This window comes from Martes martes (genome assembly GCF_963455335.1).
Source record: "Martes martes genome assembly, chromosome: 15".
Lineage (NCBI taxonomy): Eukaryota > Metazoa > Chordata > Mammalia > Carnivora > Mustelidae > Martes > Martes martes.
The window spans coordinates 40,365,901-40,385,923 of NC_137903.1; the positions used below are offsets into that span (position 1 = coordinate 40,365,901).

General features: G+C 47.7%; 1 pseudogene across 1 annotated transcript; it reads right to left on the reverse strand.

Moving 5' to 3' along the window:
- Positions 1–626: 626 nt before the first annotated feature.
- On the reverse strand, positions 627–1,033 carry LOC308355940 (small ribosomal subunit protein eS17-like; annotated as a pseudogene). Its single transcript has one exon. The product of its transcript is annotated as a small ribosomal subunit protein eS17-like (transcript).
- Between the last annotated feature and the right edge of the window lie 18,990 nt (positions 1,034–20,023).

A 20,023-nucleotide genomic window follows, 5' to 3' on the forward strand; every position in this document is an offset into this window, starting at 1 on the left:
TGCATTCCTAAGATAAATTCCACTTAGTCATGGTGTATAAGCCTTTTTATTACTGGTGGATTCAGTTTTCTAGTATTTTGTTGATGACTCTCACATCTATATCATAAAGAACTTTGATGTGTTGCTTTCTTGTAATATCTTTGACTGGTTTTGATAATTGGGCAAAATCTGACCCTACAGAACAAACTGGGAAGTGTTCCCTCATCTTCTGTTTTTGGAAGAGTTTATGAAGAATTGGTATTTATTTTTCTTTAACTGTTTAGTAACATTCACCAGGGAGGCCAACTAGGTCTGAACTTTGTTTTGTGGGAAGTTTCAAAATTGCTAATCTAATCTCTTTTTATAGGATCTTCCAGTTTCTTTTTTGCATGTTATTCATTATGGTTTCTATTCCTTCATCTGTGTAATCATTTAAAATATTGTTTTATAGTCTCTCCCAGATAGTTCTGTGTAGTTTCTGTTTACTGATTTTCTTTTGTCTGGTTTGGTTATTTATCATTTCATCTAGCCACAATTGTGTTTACTGATTCTCTATCATGGTACATCACAACATTTCCTTATCTGTTTTGGGAATTTGTTGTTGTTGTTTAAGGTTTATTGAAGATATCACAGCACAGCAGGAAGATTCAAATGACTCTCCATGGTATTTTGCAATTCATCCCAACTGTAGGCTGCATGACCTGCATGTTGCCAGACTGTCCAAATCCAAGAGTTTCAACATTTCCTTAGTGTCAGAATCAACCTCAGTGATTTCCTGATCCAGGATGGAGACCTCAGCAACATTATCATCTTTCCTTTCTCTCTCCTCCTGCTGCAGATTGATGGAGATACCACTCACTGGGCCCCTCTCACTCCGCTTTGTCAGATGTGTGGCATAGCCTGTGATCTTGCTTCAGAACTTCTTGCTGGCAATAATGGCAATCTCCTCGCACACCTGCTTGTTGGTGTGGGAGTCATTGTCTAGGTACATGTGATATTTCTCAGTGGTGACCCAGGCTTCCTTTTTCATGGTTTTGGTGTGAATGGAGCCCATGTTGGTGGCTCCGGTAATTATCACGAGGTCATCTTTAGTGGTGATCCACTTTGTTTACAAAACCCTCATGTGTCCTGGGTTATAAAGTGTTCCTCCAGACAAGCTTTACATCTGTTCCTGCCAGGCACTCCAAAAAGATCACTAAGGGTGGGGCACCTGGGTGGATCAGTTGGTGAAGCATCTAACTCTTGATCTCAGGACAGGTCTTGATCTTGGGGCCCTGAGTTCAGGCCGCACATTGGGCTCCACACTAGGTGGAGAGCTTACTTCAGAAAAAAAAAAAAAATTACCAAGGAAGAGTATAAAATTCAGACTTTGCTCCTGCCCCATGTCACAGGCTTGGTAGGTTAATTTCTCTTAGGATGGTATTTTTTTCTACGAAACACCTCAATGAAGCCAAATTCCTCTGTCCGCCCACGCAAAAGTACTTTCTAGTGCCCCTCTAACTGGCATGCAGTCTCCTAGGGTCCCACCAGTGTGAATAGGTCTTAGTGTCTACTCTCCATCTTGTACAGGTCACAAGTCCTTATACAAGCAGGACTTAAAACATTCAAAAATTCTGACCATTGGGGCCCATCTCCAGCTCCAACACTCCCAACCCCACACCCAATGGCTGCCATATCATCTGTCCCAGGGGCTCGTTTTGCTTCCCTTTGTGTTTTTGGCATTTGGTGTTTCCTTTATTTTTCCCCCAAACTCAGCTGCGTGTTAAAATATTTTTGTTACATTTTATATGTAATTTTGAATATTTATAATTGGGTGAAAGGGACATCTGAAGCTGCTTATGGAGTGATAAGCACAGGGCTAGGAGACAGAGGATCCCGTTCCAGTTTGCCTCTATCAGTATGGAGGACTAGGCATGGCATTTTCCACTTCTTGGTCTCAGTCCGTTCACCCCCAGAATACGGTGGTTGGTCTTCAGGTTACTGTCAGTTCTAAAATTGTCTGATTTTTTTTTTCAAACTTCTGTCCACAGCCCTTACTCTGAAGTCTTATTCTCTAGGCACAGATTGGCTTCTGTGAGGAGAGGCTGTTTGCCAGAGGCCAAGATAACATGAACAGTCTTTACTTTTCCAAGAGCAGAAAGGGAGAGACACTTGTCTGTTGTCCTAAAAATCCCTCAGTGATTTGGCTTCATGGGGGGAAATGGCTGCATTTGTGGGAGTGGATAAGCCTGGCCTGCCTTCATTTGCCCTGTCTTTTTTTTTTTTTTCCCATGGGAAAACATCAGCAGAGAAAATTCCAAACTTCCTTTTCCTAAGCAGCTTTGTTTTCTGTATTTAATGAATGCCAAACATCAACCATGTCTGCACATTTCCTCATCTCAATATGATAAGCGCGATAAGGTCTGGAACAATTTTACCTTGAGTTGAGGTTTTTTTCTGGGAGGACAGACTTGGGGAAAGACACTCTGAAGGGCCTTTATAGAAATCTATGGAGCCAGACAGACAATTCTCACGTCCTTCCCTGTGGCTGCAGTGGCCTGTGCAAAGCCGGAACACTGGATTGTCAAGTAATTCCCCAGAGTGAACAGCAGGGGGTGCTGAGCAGGTGGAATGTACTGGAATATTCTTCTCCACTAGGACAATTTGTCTTTCAACACTTCAGTTCTCTTTCCGAGAGAGCAAAGGCCTGTCTCTGATGAACTTTTCGCCTGTACCTCCACCTTACTATGCACCCACGTTTGTGTCCACGGACCTGCCAGGTGCCACCTCACCAGATGGGCCCCTTCAAGCTTGGACCCAGGCATATCTAGTGAATTTGTTTCCAGAACAGCTCAGACCATCTGTTACCTTTCTAACATTGTCCCTCCACTCTGAATCTGAGTTTTCATAGATCTAGGAGAGAAATAAATGAAGAGAGAAATGCAACCGTTTCACTAAAAGGGGAAGTAGCAGCCCCGAGGATCTTGAAATTCACCATAAAATGAAATTTTCTATTAGGCAAATGCGTGCAATTATAAATAATTGGGCAAAAACCTTGACTAGTAATTTGTGTGTTTCTTTAAAAATGTCCCTCACAGAGACAAACCATAAGTGACTCTTAATCTCACAAAACAAAGTGAGGGTTGCTGGGGGGAAGGGGGGAGGGAGAGGAGGGTGGGGTTATGGACGTTGGGGAGGGTATGTGCTATGGTGAGTGCTGTGAAGTGTGTAAACCTGGCGATTCACAGACCTGTACCCCTGGGGATAAAAATACATTATATGTTTATTAAAAAATTAAAAAAAAATTTTTTTTAAATGTCCCTCACATTGACATTGGCCAAGAAGCAAAAGAAGGCTGAAGAATCAATGGGAACTCTGCTGAGTCCAAAAGGCAGATTTTGCCACGTAAGCCAGTTTGTAATGTCCCATTAGTATCTGACCGCTATAAAACTTTAAGCATGCGTTTGGCTATGATGTCAAGCAGTACTCTGGGCCCAGAAGTAGGAGTCACAAATTCATGGTAGAAAGAGCTTCACTTCACCATTTTAATACTCTCACCAATTAAAAGCATACATTTATTATTTGCATTATTTGTTATTTTTAGAGATCTTTAAAGTCTTCAGTCGCTATAGTCTTCGTAAAGGAAAAAGCAGGCATACGATGTCAGATACTCAATGCCCCTTTTTCTATTATAGGGTGTGGAGAGCAAGAAACTTGAATTTCTGGTCTCCCTTGCAATTAGAAGTGACAAAATAGACACCATCCTCACCAAAGAGACAAAGTAAATAAAAGTTCTGCTGAGAAGGTAAAGCAAAGTAGTTAGGGTTCGGACAATTGTTTCTTTAAAGCCTTCCCCCCCTGCCGCCGCCATAACTTCCTAAAAAGCAGATGGTCATGTCCATGCAAAAAGTGGTCACCATCTTGCAAGCTCCAAGCACCAACAAAACTGATGTCAAAGAATTGACAGGTGTATGGAAAGAGAGAATCGGGCCCCAACCACGTGAGTGCTGGGTTTTCTGTTCTTTACGGCAGAAAGCATTCCTAAGTGACATATATTGTAATGAAAATCTGGGAAAATTTGTGATTGTGTTGATGTCAACGTATACAAAACATGATGAATCTTCAAACGAAAAATCCAAAAAGCGAGAAAACACATTTTGAAACTTTTAAAACATTTAAATATCTTCATTTTGGAGATGACCATATTTTGCAGATAAAATGGAAAGATCTATGGACTGCCACATAAGAATGTGATTATGGAGAACCAGAGTGGGGAATGTTATTAAAATTGGGACTCTCCTAGAAAATCCTAGAAAATTGTCTGTTGAGTTTATTTCCTTAAGCCACTTTTTAAAGGCACTTTTATTTTACTTTAATCAGAGAATGTAATTTTACACCCACTTTCCAAGAAATATGTTTCTGAATCATTTTTCAAAGTTGGCAAGTAAAAGTCTTGTAGAGATAAATCATCTACTTTGCTTTTGAGTCAGTCATTGTTCCCACAAAACAACAATGACAATATCCCCTGAGGACACAAAAATTAAAGTATTCATGCATTATTATTAGCTAAAAAAGATAATCCATCTCTTGGCCTATAATTGAGCTCATAAGTCTCAGAAGATTTCCCCTATACCAGTGGCTTTCTTCCAAACATGAAAGGAGATGAGATTTTGGCGCAAAGTGTCATTGGAAGCTCCTTGGGGGGTAAAACATTTGCATCTTTGCTATCAAGCAGGCCGAATATCTGGGTGTCTGCATTTCCTCCTGTTCTGGTTGAGCTAGCTGTTGGGTTCTTGAGTAGACTCAAGTGTAGACTCAATGCCTCTTCCTGTAGAAATAGCTGCTGGGAAAGAGGAGCCGCATTCGTGCCTTGTGGCATTCCCAGGCCATTGGAAGCCTGACCTTGGTATTGGAGTAGCCCTGGGCTCCTGGGGCCTGTCCCCACTGCAATGTGCTGACTCAGATGTCCTGCTGCCATTGCAGTGGGATAGGGTGTGACGACAGTGTGGTGGGAATGTTAGCTTCTAGTCTCGGTGATAATGGTCCCTGTGTGTCATGCTGTGTCCCTGGCCCTGTGTGTCCTAATCAATAGGAGTGGGTGGGTAGACAGTATTCCAGATGACCCTGAGGGTGTCATGCTGTGTCCCTGGCCCTGTGTGTCCTAATCAATAGGAGTGGGTGGGTAGACAGTATTCCAGATGACCCTGAGGGTGGTGAGGGGCCACACTTTCCTCATTGGCCCTTCTCCAGAGATGCCACTACCCGGCCAGGCTCCCCATCCGAAGGGAGGGGGAAGCAGTGGTGTAGACCAGGCAGTCGCCCTGCTTTGGGGCCACTGGCCAGGAGGAGGCTGGGGAGGGCTAGAGCTGCCTTACTGGTGGCTGAGGGAAGGTCGCTGGTCCCTATTCTGGGACTGTAGCATGCCCACCCCGCCCACTTCACAGCTGCCTTTGATCTCCAGATCATTCCATTTCACTGTCAACAGATTGCAGTTCACCCTGAGATCAGGTGACCTGCTTTTCGCCCCCAGCTCCTGCTCCGAGCCTGGGTGTAAAATCACATGGAATTTCCACACCCCTTATGGGCAGGTGCATCTCAAGTTTTGTTGTTGTTGTTATCATTATTACTTTTTAAAGGTTGAACCCTTCTTGGTTTAACTCTTTGACTTTTAGCAGTGTGACAGTCGAGAAGGTGATGAGGCTGAAACTATGCTGGGCTTTCCTGGGGCTCCCAAGCCACTCTTTGCAGAAAACCGCCTTGGAGGAAGCTACCCAGCTGCTGGAATTTGGGCCCACACCCCAATCTCCGATCTCGGCTCCCTGGTTCTTTCCAACTTAGTTTGGCCCACCTTTCTGTGGCCGGGCCCTTACCTCCATCCCCACCCCCCACCTTTTGAAGTCATTGCTCTAGGCCTGGCTTTGCTGCTTCGGCTGCCAGACAGAAAGCAAACTCCTCTGTGTCTCGTTTGCTGTGTGTCTTTGGGTAAGACACATCACCTCACTGAGTCTTTGCCCCACCCCCCATCTGAGAAATGGGAATGAGATACTAGGAGCTCCATATACATTGGCATGGACAGAGGTAGGTGTAGGCTGCTGAGACCCCCCTTCATTGATGCTCCTTACATCAGACGTTACATCTCACCTGTAGGGTCTCACTCCGGGTTAGTTCCCCAATGACTGGGGCCCTCCTGGGAGCCAGAGTCTTGCCTGTTCAGTGGGTCAAGGCCTGACTCACCTTGACCAGCAGCTCACCCCTGAGTCACATCGATCAGGAAGCTGGGAGGGATGTGACATCACGAGTAAACACAGATAGATGAGGAGGCAGCTCTGTTTGCCTTGGAGATAAATGCCCCTACCCTGGTTGGGCCCCTGGGGAGAGGGTGAAGGACACCAAGCCTGGAAGTGTTCACTCTGGGCCATGGTGTGTCTGTGGAGGCAGCGAGAATCTCAGGGTGGGGAAAAGTCCCCAGGGGTCATCCTGTCACTTTGCTACTGTAAAGCGTTTACTTCCAGTAAAGTATTAGTTTGATGGTTGGGTTTTTTTTTTTTCCCCCCAAAGTCCAAGCAGAGAAGCTCCTGACATTCTGCTCTTGTCCATACCTGTCTCAGCCAAAAGATGGTGGGCGTCTTGAGCGCAGGCTTGGCCCCTAGCTCGGTGCCTGCCTCCATCACTGAAGAGAGAATTTAAACCAATCTCCTTCCCTGTCGAAAGGAAGAGCTCCCGTTGGGACTGGAATTTGCCATTTCCTTCAGGGTCAGGTGATTCTTGGTTATGGGGTGCCCCAGGTCCCCAGGCTCTGCCTCAGCCTGGTCACCTGGCTGGTGCAGCAGGGGCCCTTCATCCCTCGGGGGCTCCCCTAAGACCAGGCTGATGCACACAGGATCCATGACATGTCCCATGAGCACTTTCGGGTCCTGGAGATGGGTAGAAAGATCGGGAAACTGATCCTGTTATCTATATTTGAGTATTTGCTATTTTGTTTATCGTGGATTTTTTTTTTTTTTTTTGCATTCGACTTTATAAAACATGGCACGAGGATAACTTCACTATGGAATCGTTCGGCATTCCCTTAAATATTGTGCAGGGTCCATTTCCTCCCTCGCTTCATGTGCGCAGCGCTGTGTCTGTGAACCAGACAGATACGGACGGACAGGAGGGTTGTCCCAGGCCGCGCAGCCCTGCAGTTCCGCTCTCCCCTTCAGGGAAGGCCTCTCTGGCTTTACAGTTTGCACAGACTTGGAGCCCCTTCAACCTTCCTGATGCCAGCTGCGGCGGGCGATCCTGGAGGGCCAAATGCGTGCAGGCAGCCGGGACTGCCCGCCGTGTCCACTAGATGGCGCGCAGGCAGCGCAGGTGAGCGCGGCTCGGCATCCTGGGGCTGGGATTCCGTGAGTCGCCTGCCGCCGTGGAGGGCACCTGCTCTGTTGATGTCCACCGCAAGCCCAACGCATAGGGGAGGATAACTGAGGCCGGGAGGCGAAATGACTCACCTCCCAGCCCTTAGTCCCTAATTACTATCAGCCGTGGGGGGTCTGGCATTCTACCTTTCACGCCCCAACTTCCCCTCTTCCTGCATCAGTAGCTCTTGATCTGTTTTAGAGGCATCTTTTGACAACCTGGCGAAAGCTCTAGGGACCCTCCTTGGAAAAGGTTTGAAAGTAGTTTCATACGCTTCAAGAAGAGCACAGAAATAGATTAAGAACCTCTTTCCTATGTGTTTGCGGTAGGTGAGGCTGATTAGGGGTTTATAATTAATTCCTCACTTTTGGTTTCTGATACAAATCTAGCCATGTATGTTACCCATTCATTCAAGAGCATCTACTATGTGCCAGGCACTGTTCTAGGTGCCTTTATGGAGCTTCTGTCCTAGAGGGGGAGGGGACATGGTAAACATTGACAAAATTGTCACAGCCATTGTTGTCATTCTCTCAATGGTTCTAGTTCTCCTTGGCCTGGGCAGTTGGATTTTACTCCCTGGCCTTCCTAGGGTTGAGTGAAACCGTGTGGCCAGTTCTGGCCAATTACTTGTGAGAAGTGGTGTGTTATTCTGGGCCAGAACATTTGACGGTGGGTGTGAGCTTCAAAGCTTTCCTTCTTCAAAGTTTTCCTTCTGCCTCTCTAACATGGCAACTGGAAACATTTTGCACTGAGGCTGCACACTCAGCCCAGATTCCCAAGACGTGCAGCCTGAGTGAGAAATCAACATTTGTTTTCCTAAGTCATTGAGATTTGGGGGGTGTTTGTTGCCACAGCATGACCTCATCTATTCTGATACAATGAAAAAAAGGAAGAAATGTAATTACATAGGCCGCCAGAAGGAGATCAGAGCCATGGGGAAAAGAAAAAATTGTGTAGGATAAGTGGTATTGGAGGCGGGGGGGTAGATGGAGGGACAAATGAGGTGGGATCCATTGAGAAAGTGGTCTTGGAGAAGGAAGCAAGGCATGCAGGTGTCTGCAGAGAAGAGTGTACTGGGCAGAGGGAATGGCCAGGACAAAGGCTGGAGGCATATCTGATGGCTTCAAGGGGCAGCGACAAGTTGATGTGATTGAGATAGACTTTGAGGAAGGGTCCGGGAAGTAACAGAGCATCATCACATGGGCCCTTGTGGCCATGGAAGGATTTTGCCATTTTCTCTGAGTGAAAGCGGAACCTTCGTGGGGTGTGAGCTCAAACACAACATGACATGATTCACATTTTCAAAGAATCAGTCAGCCTTTGGGCTGAGACCCCACTGTGAGTGGGGGTGGGGCAGGATGGAAGTGGGGAAGCCTATTATAAGGCTACTGAGTATTGTAGGGGAATGTTCCTGGTGGCTCATGTGGTCAGTGAGAAGTGGTCAGATGACAGATCCTAGACAGTTTGAAGAAGGAGCCAGATTTCCTGATAGATTGGATGAGGGATGGGAGGGATTCAGGGCTTTGGCATCATCAAATAGGAGGACGGAATTGCCATCAGCTAAGGGTGCGGTAGGTTGTGGATGGAGGAGTTCTTCAGGGGAAGAGGAGGAATTTGGCCATGTTAAGTTTAAAATGCCCATTAGAGCCCAGGTGAGGATGTGGGAGGAGCACTGAACGTATGAACTGGGAGCTGGGAGGGTACAAACTTGAGAAGAGTTGATGGAAAGATGGTATCAACAGTTTAAGGACTTAAAACACTTCGGCTGGTTATAAAGAGAAACTTTTACGTGCACCTTTATCTATATACACAGGGCTGATTCTAAAGACTTCAGATGAAAATTATGGATGATGAGGGTAGCTTACTTTGATGGTGTCAGAGGAGTTTTGTTCTCTGTGCTTCAGGAATGTCAAGGGCAGGATCCATTACACCATGCAATGCTCCCTCCATCCCTTCATCTTTTTCTTTTGGAAAATTTTAAAAGATTTTGTCAGAGAGTGCACAGGAACACAAGCAGGGGGAGTGGCAGGCAGAGGGAGAAGCAGGCTCCTTGCTGAGCAGGGAGCCCAACATGGGACTCAATCCCGGTACCCCGGGATCATGACCTGAGCCGAACACAGACACTTAACTGACTGAGCCACCCAGGCAGCTCCCTTCATCTTTTTCTAAATCCTGGGAAAAGCTCTGCTTTCCCTGAGGAACTGAATATGCTTCCTCCTTCCCCAAAATGAAAATTATGAAAAAAGCATGTGTCTCTTTTCACTTTAGCTGCCAGGGAGCTCGAAGTCAAATTAGAAACTCACCTGTAATACATTATAACCACTTGGGTCTATAGGGTCTACATATTTGTGTTTTTACTTTCGCCCACCTTGACTTCCTACTTTTAATTCCCAGTCTTAGTTTTAAAATTTTTACCTTACACATGTTCTTGCTAGAATTGTCTCACATCTCTATGGAATAAGGGGGAGTATAAAAAAAAAAAAAGAAAGACGCATAATTGAATAAAGTTGCTTTTTATTAACAATACAAATCATTTATAAGTAAAAAAGATATTGAAAATGAGTCTCTAAAGTAATTTTCTATGTGCAGTCATATATTACAGCTGACTTTCATTATAAAATTGAAAATGTGTTCCTTAAGGAAAAAGGACACTAGTCCTTAAATGTTATAAGAATCACTTTTAAATTGCAGCAAATAGATAAAATAAAATAAAATAAAATATGTGAATTTATTAAAGATTTTATTTATTTATTTGACAGACAGATCACAAGTAGAGAGGCAAGTAGAGAGAGAGGAGGAAGCAGGCTCCCTGCTGAGCAGAGAGTCCAATGCGGGGCTTGATCCCAGGGCCCTGGGATCATGACCTGAGCTGAAGGCAGAGGCTTTAACCCACTGAGCCACCCAGGCGCCCCAAATTCACATATTTTAAAGCAAAAAAGCAAGTTATTTGAAGATACTGAGAAGAATATGCAAAAGAGGTAAAATACAATTGCAAAAGAACTGGAGTCATTTTTGTTTCAGTCCAATGGTTTAAAAGTTGCAAGGGAAGGATATGAGTTTTCCTAAGAGGACATGCTGTTCTGTGACACTGCACAGCCCGTGTTTTCTGGAATCTGTTGAAGTGGGGCTTCTCAGACTTCAGTCCGCCTCCTACACCTTCAGCTCCTTATAAACACCTGTCTTATTAGCCCGTCAATATTGCTTCTTCAATTCCTTTTCTAAGCTTACACTTATTTAAAGAGGTGTAAGTAATTTGCTAGTGGTATACAATCTTAGGTCTCCTACTTTCTTAAGGCCCATTAAAATCAATTCATAAACATGAGACTTAAAAATTACATGGTGTGGGGCACCTGGGTGGTGCAGTCATTGAAGCATCTGACTCTTGGTTTCTCGGCTCCGGTCATGATCTCAGGGTTGGGAGATCGAGCCCCGTGTCCAGCTCTGCGCTCAGTGGCGAGTCTGCTTGAAATTCTCTCTCTCCCTCTGCCCCACCATCCCCCCAATTCGAGCTCTCTCATGCTCTCTCTCTAAAATAGAAAAATCTTTAAAAAGATTTTAAGCACCTCTTCCAGTCCCAAGGCCCAGATGGCATGTTGGGGCTCTGTCATAGAGGGTAGCTCCATCCAGGGCTGCTCCCAGCCTTTGGAAGTAGCAGTGGGTCTTCAAACAACTCAGTAACTTCAGCTGAAGGGAAGAGGGGCCCTGGCATCAGCTGAGTTGCTCATAAAAATGACTCAGCCAGGAGAGAAGACTCCTCCCAATTCAAGAGAAAATGAGTTGAGGTGGGGACGCTCTTGCTGAAACACACACAAGGAAGTCCTGAGTGTGACTGCTGAATACAGACCTTGAGGAAGATCTTGAGGAAGCCGGCTAGGGGTGAGGACACCCCGCTGTAATGTGGCCCCCATCAGCATCCGTGCATCTCCAGTTCTGAGTTGTTACGGTGCTCACCCATGTTGGCTCGCTGTAGAAACACATTCTGCGTTTCTGACCATAAGTCTTACAGCTGCTTTTAGAGCATGGGCTCTCCACTGTGGTTGCTGGGCCAGCAGCATAAGCACTACCTGGGAACTTGTTAGAAATCAGATTCTAGTGCGGACACCTGAGTGGTTCAGTTGGTTACGGGTCCAACTCTTGATTTTGGCTTAGGTCATGATCTCAGGGTTGTGGGATCGAGCCCCGCATTGGGCTCCATGCTGCTTGGGATTCTCTCTCCTTCTTCCTCTCCCTCTTCTCCCCACCCTGTGCTCGTGTGCATGCTCTCTCTAAAAATAAAATAAAATAAAATAAAATAAAATAAATCATGAGCACTGGGTGTTATATGCAAACAATGAATCATGGAACACTACAGCAAAAACTAATAATATACTCTATGGTGACTAACATAACATAATTTTTAAAAAGGAAAAAAAAAGACATGTATTTCTCACAGGATTGATGCTCCAAAATAAAACTTAAACTATAAAGAAAATAAAAAACCAGATTCTTGAGCCGCACCCTGGATCAATGAGGTCTCCCCAGCCCTCCAGGGATTCTGAAGCGTGCTGAAGTTTGAGAACCACTATTCTAGAATGGTGGCACATTTTGGGGCAGTAAACAGAAGGCGATCAGCAAGAAGATCTGAGTTCTAGTCCGCATCTATAGCCAATTAACTGTCACATAATGTCGAAAAAAAAAAAAATTCACCCCGGGCCTCATTTTCCCCATCTGTAATATGAGGAAGAGGTTCCCAGCCCTGCTGGCAGTAGGATCACCTGAGCTGCCTTTTAAATTCCAATGCTACTGTACCAAAAATCCACACTGAATAAATCTATTAATATTAGGTTTTAGAACAGGCAAAACTGATCTATGATGGGAAAAATCACAACATGCCTGGGGCAGAGGACTGGTGGGTTCACTGGGAAGAGGCAGGAGGGACCTTTCTGGGGTGATAGTACTGTTCTGTCTTGATGAGAATAGGGGGTACAGAAGTGTATGCATTTGTCAAAATCTATTGCATGGTACCCTTGAAATGGTACATTTTCTGCATATTTTGCCTCAAAGGGGAGAAAAGGATTGTAAACAAATATTGGACTCTAAATAATATTTGTGCTGAAGTATTTATGCAATGCACTGACGTTACAACTCATTTTGAAATGCATCAAAAAATAAGATGACTTGCCGGATGGATCGAGGAATGGAGGGTCAGTGAAATTCTTTGAATTTTTCATTAGATTTTTAAATACATATTTATAATAAAATGTTGGAGGGAAATTCTGATGCTGGTGCCCACACTCACATCTATTAAACCAGGATCTTTCCTAAGTTGAAAATTCTACCATTGGAGGGAGATACATTCCTTTCTCAAGGGTTCTAAGCCACTGGTGTATAGATATACCAGGGAGATGAGACACATCGGGAGATTGCTGGGTTTTATTCCTGACGATGAATCTATTGGGGTGGCATCTTCCCACAGGTAACAATAAAGGGAAAGGAATGGGCTGTGCACCTGGGCTTGGTTGTTGTTAGAACTGCCCCAGCCCCTCAGCGGCAGGCACTTGGCGCCCGGACGCTCTCTGTAGAACTTCTTGGCTCAGCCACCAGGGGGAGCGCTCACCCCAGCAGTTGCCTGAAGCTCCTGCAATGTTCAAACCCAGACTCGGCTTGATTGTGTGTCCCTCTCGGGATCCTGCAGAGCCATTCCCGCCGTGCTCTGTTTCCCCTCTTATTTCGGTCACCTGCAAAGAACCAAGCGCCATGGACCCTCCTTCCAGATCTGCGCATTCTCTAATCTGACTCAGTGCACCTCCTTACCCCTATCCTTCTCACCTTCCCAAGCGGGCTGATGACATGCTCTGCAGCCGGCAAACTCCCCGAGCTTCAGCCTCGGCCTCTTCTGAGAAGCTTCTCCTCACTCTTACCTGGTTCACCGCCTCACCTGGTGCCTTCCGCGGGGGCTGGGGGTCTTTCTTCCCTGACGCCCCACCAAGCCCGGAGCCTAAGGTGGGCTCAGCCTCCTCCATGCTTGCCAAGTCTGCTTCTAAGACACTTCTCTTCCCTTCTCATTCAAGACCCAGCCACATCACCTGCTATCAGTCCCGGTGGCTGCCGGTCCGCTGGTCTCGGGGTCACCGAAGACCCCTTCTGCAGTTTCCTCCATGCTCCACTTGTCCTCTTCTCAACGACCCTACAGATGGCCATATTCCTCCCTGGCCTCCTGCTACTTTGTCTTGCTCACCTCCAAGGATCTCGGCCAATGCTGGCCCCCTCACCACTTCCTGCAGCCCCAGGACCCTGCCCACGTGGGGGGGGGTGAAGGGCGGGGAGGGAGACTTCTTGCACCCCCACCTGCCCCCACAGTCTACCAGCCCATCCACAGCTCCCTTGGCAGACTCCCTCTGCCTCTATATGATCACCGCCCTCCTCCCTCTCCCCCAGTGGCGGACACCCACAAGCTCCTTCACCCCTCCTGCACCCACTTCCCCTCCCAGGGCAGCTGGCATCCCCCAGGGAAAGCTCTTGATCCGGGCACGACTTCCACTTTAAATTCATGCTCACCGACCTAGGGCTGCTGAGGGCAGCCCCACTGCTGGCCCCCACTCTCTGCTTGTCTGACTTCGTACCTCCTCTCCTCATCTCCTGGAGCCGCCCTTGCGCCCACCCTCCCACCCTTCTGCTCCGAGGAGCCACATCTGACTTGGTGGAGAAATTCGAAGCCAGCAGAGTGAGCTCTCTGTCTTCCTACCCCCATCTGAACCTCTCTGCATTCCTGCTATCAAGGCGGAAGAATCCTGGAAGAATTGTGCTTTCTCCCTAGGAAGGCAGCTGCCCGGCCCCCTCATCCCAGCTGGGGTTCCCATCCCTTCGTGCTTGCTCTGGCTTGACCCATTTTCTTGTCAACAGGACGCTTTCACTGGAGGGTGAGGAACTGGCTCTTTAGTGGGGGACCCCGTGTCACTCAGCTTTCTGTAAAGGGGAATTTTTCTGATTGTCACATGGCTAGGATTGGAGCAGGGTTGGGGGGTGGGAGGTCTACTCTTGGTACACAGTCTTGCAGGTTGACCCCTGGTCTATGATCCATGCATGTCCTCTTCAGGGTGGCTTCCTGGAAGGAGTGCGTTCTGACACAGAACATCATCTGGGAACTCTCCCGCCATGTCCTCATCCAACCCTTGGCCCAGTTCAATCATCCCGCCACCGGCAGGTGAAAAAGGGACACCTGTGTGTCCATGCAGGACATACTGAGATGGTAAGTGGAGAGCACCTTGCTCTTCCAGAAGGGTCCCACACGGGTCCCTAAGCGAGCCCATCCAAGGATGTTCCTCCCATCATCAGTCACGCTGGGGATAGAGAAGTGCCCTGGATGTCCCTCCTTGGCGGCGGGGGGGGGGGGGGGGTAAGCAAGGTGGCCAGAAACACACAGCGGAATACCGTGCACATGAAGTCAGGGCAAACGGGTTACATGTGCACATGGCAGCATCTCCAAGCCCAGTGTTTCCTGAACACAGGGAGGAAGCCCAGGAAGCCCATCACCATTTGTGTACATTGAAACAATACAACACAACAATGCAGGTGTTTCAGAACACTGTTGAATAAAAGTGTACAGTGGAACCCATCAGAAGGGTTATCTGTGGCAGGGTGGGGGGGTGGGGGGGAAGTGGGGGAGGTGGGGGGGAAGCGGGGCCCACAGACATATGGGGGTGGGGTCTGGCATGGGACCGAGCTGATGTGGGTCGTGGCTCCAGACTGAGACACAACATGATGCCTTCAGCCCTCAGCCCTGCTCTGCCCTCCCTGTCGAACTCACGAGGGGAACGTCCCTGAGCCTTCTGCTCCAAGGCTCCCCGGCAAAGACCCACAGTGGGTGCGGCTCACAGCCCTGGGCCTTCCTGGGTCTCACAGCCCTTCAGAAACAATGTTCTGTTAGAAAAAGTGGGAAGGCCACTCCTTACTGGGACCATGACCGAGGTCCTGAGTAGTAAGGAAAAGAAACCTCCCGCATGCTGGGGACCACGCTCCCACAGAGATCCAGGCGTGGCCCTCAAGTCCCTGGGGTCTAGCTGGGCCCATCTTGGGTAGCCATGTGGGCTTGTGTGGAACAGTGGTGGTGGGGACACCTCAGAAGGGTATTGTCCCCTCTGCCTATGACATGGGCCACGAAGTCTGGTTTCCTGGAGTCCCAGAGATAGTGAGTTGGAACTGTCAGGGTCTGGGGATGTCCTGATTCCTCTTATGTGCAGTCCTGCTGTCTTATACCGGCAGGCTTCCCAGGTAGGCCGTGGCTGACGCCAAGCCACCAATGTGGTTAGGAGCTGGGAAGAGATGCATGCGGTTGGCCTTGGGAGTCTGGTGGGGCCGTTTCCCACTGCCTGTGACTTGCTGGAGGTGGCAGGAGGGGACAGAGCCCCCAGGAAGCGCAAAGGGAAGGCTCCACCTGTCAGAAGCTGAGGACCTCTCTGGTGTGGGCCAGACTCATTTAAGCTAGACCTGAGGGAAATGCTTAATGAGAAAGCTGTCCTCTGTGGGCCTCAGGAGGGAAGTTGGGGTTTTGTCTATTTTTATGTAGCAATCCACTGGGACTGGACGTTCTCATTAGAATGCAGATAAAACAGGCCAGACCTGGGTTTGCTGGTGAGAACTTTCATTTCCAGAGCCGTGGGACACGTGTCAGACAGACCTTTTGGTGGAGTGCATCAGAAACCAGGGAGATCGCTGACATTTTTATACAAATGAAGCTCAAGAGCTTCCCTCTGTAGAAACTTCCAGTTAAAAAAGAGGGCAAAAGTCTGATCTCCAAGTATGAATTCCCTGTTTCTTGCCAGAGAATTAATTGCTTCCCACCTTGTAATATTTACTGAATACTGATGGCATGATGACGGGGAAGAGGAAAAAGATCTCTCGAAGAGGAATTTTTAGGCAAAAAGGAAACTGTGTTAGTCATTCTCCAGAGAAACAGAACAAATCGGAGATACACATCTATACACTCTCACCTGTGTTCCAGTCAGGTTGATACATAAAGTCAACCATTGCAGAAACCGTGTCTGCTAAGTGAGATAAGATGTGATTTGACCTTAAAAAGGAGTGGCCACAGAGGATGGGTGACTGCCCTGGGCTGAGGCTGGGAAAAAAGCCCTGAATGGCTGCATAGGAGGACTTCCTATGGACCCAACTAGTGGGTCCTTCTAGAACCTTCTAGTAACGGTTCCTCTCAGCTTATGGTCTAGCACATCTTGGCACTGAAATGCACACTTCAAGCTCTGTCACGATTCCATGGGGTCCCAATAGAATTAGAAAGCAGGAATGGTTGGTTGTCTTTAAACTGAAGCTTTAAAATGTTCCCATGATTCCTTTACAAAGCGGTTCATTTAATAATCACTTCAAGTCACCAACAGTTTCACTGTCTTTCAAAAAAAGTCCTTTCCTAATGGGCTAACCATGAACGGCTAGCCTTGGGTTGCCTGATGCAGAATACTCAGCCGAGGCTGAGCTGTCACCCACATTTTTGGAGTCTTCCTCCCCTCGGAGGCCAGGCGCTGCCTCATCTGACCCCAGGGCAGAATGTGCTTCCGAGGCTGACTAAGCTCCCCCGGCCCCACTCCTTCCCACCTGTGAGGCCCATGTCTCACAGGAGCCATGGCACGACCTGGTCATCCTCTCTGGGCTGCTTTGGGAAAGATAGCCAAGTGGGCATGGCAATCCCACTTCCTTCTAGACTTCAGAGTAGGGCTGGTGCTGTGCGCTGAGCACCCGTGCCCCCAACTCCCTACCCAAACGCATATGCAGAATCCTAACCCCTGAGGTGATGGTATGAGGAGGTGAGGCCTGTGGGAGGTGATTAGGTCACAGGGGTGGAGTCCTCATGAATGGGATTCGTGTCCTTCAAGAAAAGACCCCCAAAGAGCTCGCTCACCCCTTCGGCCATGTGAGGACATAGCAGGAGGGACAATGACATCCATGAACCAGAAAGCAGGCCCTCGCCATATCCTGAACCTGCCAGCACCTTAACCTTGGGCTGCCCAGCCTCCAGAGCTGTGAGAAGTTGCTGTTGTTTATAAGTCTGTTGGTCTGGGCTACTTCCCTTACAGTGGCCGGCAGGAGAGACAGAGACAGGTGGAATGCATCAGAAACCAGGAAGATCGCTTTCATTTTTATACAAATGAAGCTCAAGAGACTGCCCAGCTGGTCTCCATTTACCAGCGCCCCACCCCTTATATTTTGGCAGGGGTGGGGTGGGGTGGGTGTCACAGGTTGTATTTTTCTCCAAAAATACTATTTCTGGCCAACACTATTTCTGGTCTCGTCTGTTCTTGCTGTATTTCCATCAAGAAGGGAAATCTGTGTTCATCTCCCTGCATGGGGAGCCCCCTGCACGGGGAGAAGGGTCTTTGTGACAGCCTCATCCAGCAGAAGTGAGTAGATGTAATGCTCTACGACTTACTTCTGTGCGGGAGCACAGAAGGTGACGCAGCTCGCGCCCGGCTCACTCTCTCGTGACATGTGTTCTCGGGAGTCCTGAGCCGCAGTGCCTGAGTTGGGCGGTCGGGCAACCCGCCTGCTGGAGAGACCACATGGAGATCAAGGCACACAGGCCCTGTTGACTCTTTCCAGCCCTGCACCAAACATGTGAGTGAGAGAACCTTCTCGACAACCCTCCCCCCAACCCCTGCCCTGCCTGCCACTACACCCACTGCACCCACAGAACTGCCCTGCTGATCCTAGATTACCCTGCTTTTGTGAGCAAAAGATGATCCATTATTGTCTTAAGCCAATGTTTCAGCGTGGCTTGTCACACAAAAACAGATAACCATAATACCACAAAAAGGGGAGTGAAATGGGTCATTTCCCGATCGAGGTGTTTGAGAAGAAGGGAGACCATAAGGCCCGGTTTGTGCAGACTCGGTTATGCCTATTGTCTTGGCCTAATTTTTTTTTAAGATTTTGCTTGTTTATTTTTAGAAAGAGAAAGTGGGAGTGCGAGAGCAGGGAGAGGGCAGAGGGAGAGAGAGAATCTCAATCAGGCTCCTCGTTGAGTGTGGAGCTCAATGCGGGGCTCGATCTTATGACCCCAAGATCATGACCCAAGCCAAAATCAAAAGTCGGATGCTCAACTAACAGAGCCACCTGGTGCTCCTGGCCCTAATTTTTTTTTTTTTTTAAGATTTTATTTTTCAGAGAGAGAGTGCACAGGAGCAGGGGGGAAGGAAGAAGCAGACTCCCCGCTGAGCAGAGAGCCTGACATAGGACTCAATCCTAGGACCCTGGGATCCTGACCTGAGCCAAAGGCAGACGCTTAACCAACTGAGCCACTCAGGTACCCTGCTTTCCCTAATTCTTTGTGTGTGTGTGTGTCTCAGCTTTGGGCTTTTTTTTTTTTTTTTAAACTAACATATAATGTATTATTTGCCCCGGGGTACAGTCTGTGAATCATCAGGCTTACACAATTCACAGCACTCACCATAGCACATACCCTCCCCAATGTCCATAACCCAGCCACCCTATCCCAGCAACCCTCAGTTTGTTTCGTGAGATTAAGAGTCTCTTATGGTTTGTCTCCCTCCTGGTCCCATCTTGTTTCATTTTTTCCCTCTTTGCCCCCCACGACCTCCCACCCTGCCTCTCAAATCCCTCATATCAGAGAGATCATGATAATTGTCTTTCTCTGATTGATTTATTTTGCTCAGCATAATGCCCTCCAGTTCCATCCATGTCGTTGCAAATCCACTTGCCCTACTTCTTAATAAGGCCCCCTTTCACTCTCAAAAGTGCCTCAGTTTGGAAGGTATGTTATATGGTCGCCCTATTCAGAACCAGTTGTGCCCTGGGTTGGTGTAGACAAAAATCAGTGACCTTGGAGGAGTCACAGAGGGAAGACACCTGGGCCACTGAATCACAGCGTCGAGGAACACCCCCACCCCCACCCCCGTGGCTTCAGACCACCGTTCAGGACTCAGGGTGAATGAGACATAAACTGCCTAAGGGAGTCACTTTTTGGAGCCTTGAAACAGTGTGTTACAGCAGCTAGCATTACCCTGAAATTAGTTATGAGCAGAAATTAGAAATCTCCATCCTGGTTAACAAAGCTGGGAGTAAGGGTATCAGTATCAGGAATCTGAGCCCATTTGCTTTTTACATACAGACCCCTAAAGCATGTGAATCCATGGTCAGCGTCATGCAATTTCTATGAACAAATAAATCTTTTTTTTTTTAACCACATATCCTGCATGTGGACAATGTTTCTGCCAGCTTTCCTCCCAGTTCTTGCTTTAAAAGATCAAATATGCCCGTGACAGCAGATTCTTATATTTTAAAAGAAGAAAAAAAACTCATCGTGTATTCAAGACTGTGGGCTTTGGGAATCAGAAGGGCTTAGTATGAATTCGGATGGAGATGTTCCCTAGCTGTGCCGTCCAGGGAAACATCACCAAATCTCTCTACGTCCCAGGTTCCTTACCTATGAAACAGCAGTAACAGGCTGATTTTCCTCTTCTTTTTCTTCCTCCTCCTCCTCTTTTGTCCACTTGATAAAATTTTGACAAGTGAATCCACGCACGGGTATGAAAGTGCACATATCATGGAGAGATGATGGGGTCAGTACTGATATCCTGGTGTCTGTCCCCCCACCCCCAGCCCTTCGTCCACCTCTGACGTCATCTGCCGCCTGATGGGTGGCTCATGAAACACAGAGGGG